The 6,652-nt window shown below is 36.7% G+C and overlaps 1 pseudogene; it reads right to left on the reverse strand.

The window, feature by feature from the left end:
* Nucleotides 1-5,206: 5,206 nt before the first annotated feature.
* Nucleotides 5,207-5,716, reverse strand: LOC132431804 (translationally-controlled tumor protein-like; annotated as a pseudogene).
* Nucleotides 5,717-6,652: the final 936 nt, after the last annotated feature.

A 6,652-nucleotide genomic window follows, 5' to 3' on the forward strand; every position in this document is an offset into this window, starting at 1 on the left:
AACACAAAGAAGAATTTAGATAAAAATGCAATAAGAAGCAACTTATAAGCAGTAAAATCTATAAGTAATAGCTGAATAAATAGTATAATAAACTTTGATAATTGAAATTAAAATTCCAAAAGATAGCATGGGTTAGTTGGGTTGGGGGCAGGAGGGTTACTGAGTAGAATCCCAGAATAAAAAATATTCTAACATATCTATCTTCTTTGAGGGAATGAGAAATTAACTGAATAACATGAGACTTTATTAGGAAACTCTAATAAGCTTATTTATGTGTGATAAAAATGTGAAGATAATAACAGAAGGGTAGAAATTAAAAGTATAGCTTTAAACCAATAGAGGAAAAAACAGAGCAAAGAATTCTTGAGCAATTCAACAGAAGGCAAGAGGAGAAAAATAAATGAAACAATGAGAAAGCAAGGTAAACAGAAAACACATGGAAAAAGAAACTAGACATAAGCCTAAAGATCTTAATAACCATAGTAAATATGAATAACTTATCAGAAGACAGAAAATCTCAAAATGAATAAAACAACATGCAAATATAGGCTGTTTACCAAATACAGCTGAAACAAGAGGAATTAGAGAGGTTGAAAATAAGGAAATGAAAAAAGTACAAACCAGTCAAATACTAGCAAAAAAGAAATAAGATATAAGAAGATATAATGATATTAAATCTGTCAAAATAGAATCCAGGAAACACAGAAAGACATTTCATATATCAATAAATGGAAAAAATCTATTAATGAGCTGTAAAGTATTGAACTTGAATGAACCTGAATAAAGCTTAAAATATGTACAAAGCAAAATCTGATAGAAACATAAAGAGAAACAGACAAACCTACAATCATAGTACATGTCTCTCATATACTGACAGATCAAGTACACAAAAAAAAGCAAGGATGTGGAAGATTTCAACAATATACTGAACAAGTCTGATGTAACAGATTTATATAGAACTTTGCATCCAAAACCAGGGAATGTACATTCTTTTCAAACACACAAAGACCATTTGCAAAGACTGTTCTAGACATAAAGGAAGTCTCAGCAAATTCTACACTGTGAGTACCAAAATGGCCACATTCACATATAGTGAAACTAGAAGTCACCCTTTCTTCCCAACTCGGTATATCTGGTGGGGTTTTTTGTTTGTTTGTTTCTTCCCACATGTAAATAATTAATGAGCTAAGCAGGAAAACAAAATGGAAACTGTAAAATATTTAATAATAAGAAAAAAAATCCTATATTTCAGGGCCAGTGAGATAAGGGCAATGTGGTTCTCAGAGGATAATTTATAAACTTTAAATTATTTCTTAAAAACAAGAGAGATTAAGTAAATTTTTCTACAGAATATGCTAGAAAAGGAATAACAAAATAATCCCAAATGGAAAGATATAAAGGTAAAACCCCCAAATGATAATAAGCACACAAAAAAATTAGAATTGATTAAACAAAACAAACCTTTGCCTCATTTAAAACACTAATACTTTTATGAGTATATTAAAGAAAAAAATGAAATAATAAGTTCAAAATAAAACATAAGCAATAAATGTAACTACAAATAAAGATATTTTTAATTTTTAAATTATAACAGAAATTCCAAAATTGCCAATAAACTTGAAAACCTGGATGAAATGGACAATTTTCTAGAAAAACATAAAGTACTGAAGAGAAGTAGAAAACCTGTGAACAAAACTATTAGCACAGAATAAAATGAAAAAAAAAAAAACTGGCCATTGTTCTAATATCCCAATGTTACTGGTATCATATCAAATAAGATTTTATCTACTTAAATACACTTAACCGGGCACTGTTCTAATTTCTAGTGGTAAGATTTTGTGGACACTAAAATGAACTATGAATCAGAACTTAAACAGCCCCTGTATCCCACGCCTATAGAAAACACCTGGTTGTTCTTGCAAATATGACAGACTTTACTAATTTTGCTCTGGTTTTTTTTAAAAATTAAAAACCATAACAATGGAGGTAATAAAAGAATTGTCTGAAGGCACCCAATGGCATTCATAATCACATTAAATTTATAATTTCCTTTGTCTTGAAATTGTTCATATTTCACAGAGACTATGCTTTTCAAGTTTCCAGATATAATAACAAATGCCTAAGGTGTGCTTGATGAGGAAACCGTAAGAGAATAAACTTGCAGAAACATATGGAAAAGTTCTTCTTTTTGGTATTCCAGGTATCTAGATGAAATACAGAGAGAGAGGTAAAAATAGGTCATTGTTTCTTAAACTACAATTAATAGTAAGTCATTGGGGCTTCCCTGGTGGCGCAGTGGTTGAGAGTCCGCCTGCCGATGCAGGGGACACGGGTTTGTGCCCCGGTCCGGGAAGATCCCACATGCCGCGGAGCGGCTGGGCCCGTGAGCCATGGCCGCTGAGCCTGCGTGTCTGGAGCCTGTGCTCCGCAACGGGAGAGGCCCCAAAAGTGAGAGGCCCGCGTACAGCAAAAAAAAAAAATAAGTCATTAATACTGATAATCACTGTGGTAAGCAGGATAATGCCCCCTCCAATGTAACCACACCCTAATCCCTGGATTGCTGTATGCATTACCCAATATGAAAAAAAAAAAAAGACTTGCAGATGTAATTAAGGTTAAGAACCGTACCAGATGGAGAGATTATCCTCAATTATCTAGGTGGGTCCCACCTAATCACATGAGCCCTAAAAGCCAAGAATGCTCCCTGGGTAGAGCCAGAGACCCTGTAGAAAGGAAGGTCAGAGATTCCATGTATGAGAAGGATTTGACACCCCACTGCTGGTTCTGAGATGTAGGGCAGCCACATGAAAGGGTGGCAAAGAGGTTTCTAGGAACTAAGCCCCTGGCTGACAGAGCGAAGGAACCCTCAAATGCGAAGGCAGTCCTACGACCACAAGGAACTGAATTCTGCCGACGACCTGAGTGAGCTCGGACACAGAGTCTTCCCCAGAGCCTCAAGAAAGGAACGCAGCTCTGCCATCCCTTGATTTCAGTCGTGTAAAATCTCAAGTAGAGAAACTAGATGAGCAAAACTATTTAAACTTCTGGCCCACAGAAACCATGAGAAAACAAACAGAAAATGGGCGTTGTGTCAATCACTGAATTTGTGGTCATCTTTATAGCAATAGAAAACGAATACAATCACAAACCGAAATAACAAATATAAAGATGCTTACTTTGTATCTTTAGACCTTATTCTGCACACACAAGAGTAACTCTTTTCCCCATGATGTGGAGTAGACATTCCCCAATACTGAACTCACCAAATATGAAGACACTTTCCATAAGGTCAGCCATATCTTTACTTCTATACGTGTCAGCAAGTTATGATGAAATGAAACCACTGCTTTGTTCTACTGGCATTTCCCCATATGGTAATGGATCTATGCTTTCTGTTAGGTGCCAGATAGCACAGGGACACCAACCACTTACAGTCTCATTTCAAACATGGAGGAAAGCAAAAGTTAAGGAATCCTTGACTTTAAATTAGAGACAAGAAGCTCCATGACCATATTAAGGTCCATGATGTTTTATCTGAACTGACCACACACCTGTGTTAGGATTCTTGTCCCACTGTGAATCTGTACCCTAAATTACATTGCTGCTACACAATACTGAAATCACCCTCATTATCTAGGACACATTTATCAGGCAGTAAAAACAATTTAAAATACTAAGGCTCTGAGCCATCTGTCATTAGAAGTGCCCAATTATATTATGCAAGTTCCTTGGAAAGTTTCCATAGTGTAGGATCTCCCTAACCCACATCAACAAACTGATTTTAAAAAAGCACCTATTTTACCATTTGACATTTCATATTGTTTTGTATCTGATACCAGGTGGACAATTTGGCAGGTAGAGGAACTTCCTAAGAAATTCAAGCTACTCATCTATAGTCAACATTAATTATTTTCCTTAAATATAACTTTTTTGAAAGACACATATTATTTTAGATTTCTGTCACCACACTGTCTTGGTGACATCATATGCAAACCATATAGGAATATTTTTTAACTGGATGCCAAATGTCTGGGATTTTAGGTCTGGCTGTAAAGATGATATAAACAAATGAGTTCCTGATGTTTCTTATTAGAGGATGCCAAGAATCAATACATTGCTCAATAATCTAGAACAAGAGTCAATCATTCTGAATTGACTTGCAAGCCTCGACAGTCTCAATCGACAGGGAGCTGTAGGTTTATGAGAATATCCAGTACCTACTCTGAGAACTTTTTATAATCCCTTTGCTGTTAGATAGAAAACTGAATTCCTGCCTTGGTACTGGAGGGTTCCAAGACTGTCCAGAACACAAGATGTGCAGTCTAAGACTCATGCTAACTATTTTTTAACTGAAAGTTAACCTCTCAGGAAAATTAACTGCAGAGCCATTCTTCTTGATGTAAAAAACTACATTCTGTTTCATCATCTGGCATTAACTTGTTTTCAGCAGCACCTATTGAAAACTAAGAACCCAATGCAAAGGCAACACATAGACCTAGTTCATTTTAAATTAAAATGCAGAATCACTTGGGATACCTCTACTCACAAGCACAGCACAGAGACAACCTAATAACAAAGTACAAATTAACTGGTTACAACTTGATGTTACTTTTGAAGAAAGAATTGTATATATGTGAAACAAGTACTGCTGGTCAAAGTTTGTGCATTTATTCATTTATTTATTTATTATTTATTGAATTCCTGCAGTGAGCTGATTAGCCAAGGGCAATCTTGCAGCAAGAAAATGATGAGTTGTTAAATAACTCTTCTTTCCTTTTCTGCTCAGCTCTGCTCATTAGCAGATTTGGGATGTACCTCCTGTGGGTGATAGAACCTAATAAACCTTATTCATTCTAAAATTAAAAAAAAAAAAAGTTGAATGCTTACCATGTACAAGATGACAGAAGATCAAAACAACAGAAGACAGAGTTTCCGATAACAAATAGTAGGATTTCACAGTTCCATAGCGACTCTGCATATACTTTTTATTTTTGAGTTTAAATGCATTTTATTTTTAGACAATCTACATAACATGTTTTTGGGGTTTTTTCCTCAAAAACAATGCCTCTGCTCCAAATAAATCAACATCAAAACGAAGGGGTCAGGATGACATCAATCCCCCATTTGTCTAAGTCCTGGTGTTGTGTAGATGAGAAGCAGCAGCCAGCCAGTTATGACGAGCAAGTGATCCCAACAGCCAAATGTGTTAACATTTTTCCATTTCTAGACCATCCTTAAAGGAAGTCACATATGGCGTCACGCTATCCTCACGGTAGTCCAGCAGAGCAGCCATGCCATCCGGATTCATGTTTTCACCAATAAAGAACTGATAGTTTTTGAAATTAGCAAGGATGTGCTTGATTTGTTCTGCAGCCCCTGTCATAAAAGGTTTTCCTCTTTCTGGTCTCTGTTCTTCAAGCTTCCCTTTGATTGACTTCATGTAATCTTTGATGTACTTCTTGTTGGCTTCTTTTGTGAAGCTGGTTTCCTGCAAGTGATGGTTCATGACAATATCCACCCCACTGATTACTGTGCTTTCGGTACCTTAGCCCTTGGGGCCTTCAGCGGAGGCATTTCCACCGATGAGCAAGTCATCAATGTTACCCTCTGTTCTACGGACCATCTTCCCCTCCACCTCCAGACACAGCCCGTCGTCGATCTTGTAGATGTCGGAGAACATCTCATCATGGCTGATGAGGTCCCGGTAGATGATCATGTTGGCGAGCGGAGGGTGTCACTAGCTTAGTAGGAGCCTGGAGCTCAGAGCTAGGGAGGTACAGCCAGAGCGGCGCTCTGGGGGAGGAGGGACCGGGCAGAAAAAAAGCTGCATATAATTTTATAATGAAAAGAATACTTACAGAAATATCATGTCTCTATTTTTTTTTTTTAGGAGTTCACATAAATAACTTATTAGGGACCAGCCCACATTTTTTATATTTCATAATTTTAAAAAATTACATCACCTATTTCTACACACTTCCAAAGCATGCAACAATTCAAGGTTTTATAATTATTTTTTATAGCATCCATTTAAAAAAATAAAGGCTTATCACAGAGGAGCAAACATGCACTTTAATCACAGAGAAGCAAATATGCACTTTAATCAGAACATTCTCATCCTATAGGATAGATACCTTCCATGAAAGTATTCTATAGAATTTCCCTGTCCAATACTGTAGCCACTAAAGATATGTGGCTATTTAAATTTAAACTCTTTGGGGGCCTCCCTGGTGGTGCAGTGGTTAAGAATCCGCCTGCCAATGCAGGGGACATGGGTTCGAACCCTGGTCTGGGAAGATCCCACATGCCGCAGAGCAACTAAGCCCGTGCGCCACAACTACTGAGCCTGCTCTCTAAAGCCCACGAGCCTGTGCTCCACAACAAGAGAAGCCACTACAGTGAGAAGCCCATACATTGCAACGAAGAATAGCCCCCGCTCGCCACAACTAGAGAAAGCCCGCGTGCAGCAACGAAGACCCAAAGCAGCCCAAAATAAAATGAATAAAATAAAATACAATAAATTAAATAAATAAATTTAAATTCTTTTTTTATTTGAAGTCTAATTGATTTATAATGTTTCAGATGTCCAGCAAAGTGATTCAGTTATGTATATATGTATATTCTTTTTCAGATTATTTTCCATTACAGGTTA

The sequence above is a fragment of the Delphinus delphis genome, chromosome 10, assembly GCF_949987515.2.
Source record: "Delphinus delphis chromosome 10, mDelDel1.2, whole genome shotgun sequence".
Lineage (NCBI taxonomy): Eukaryota > Metazoa > Chordata > Mammalia > Artiodactyla > Delphinidae > Delphinus > Delphinus delphis.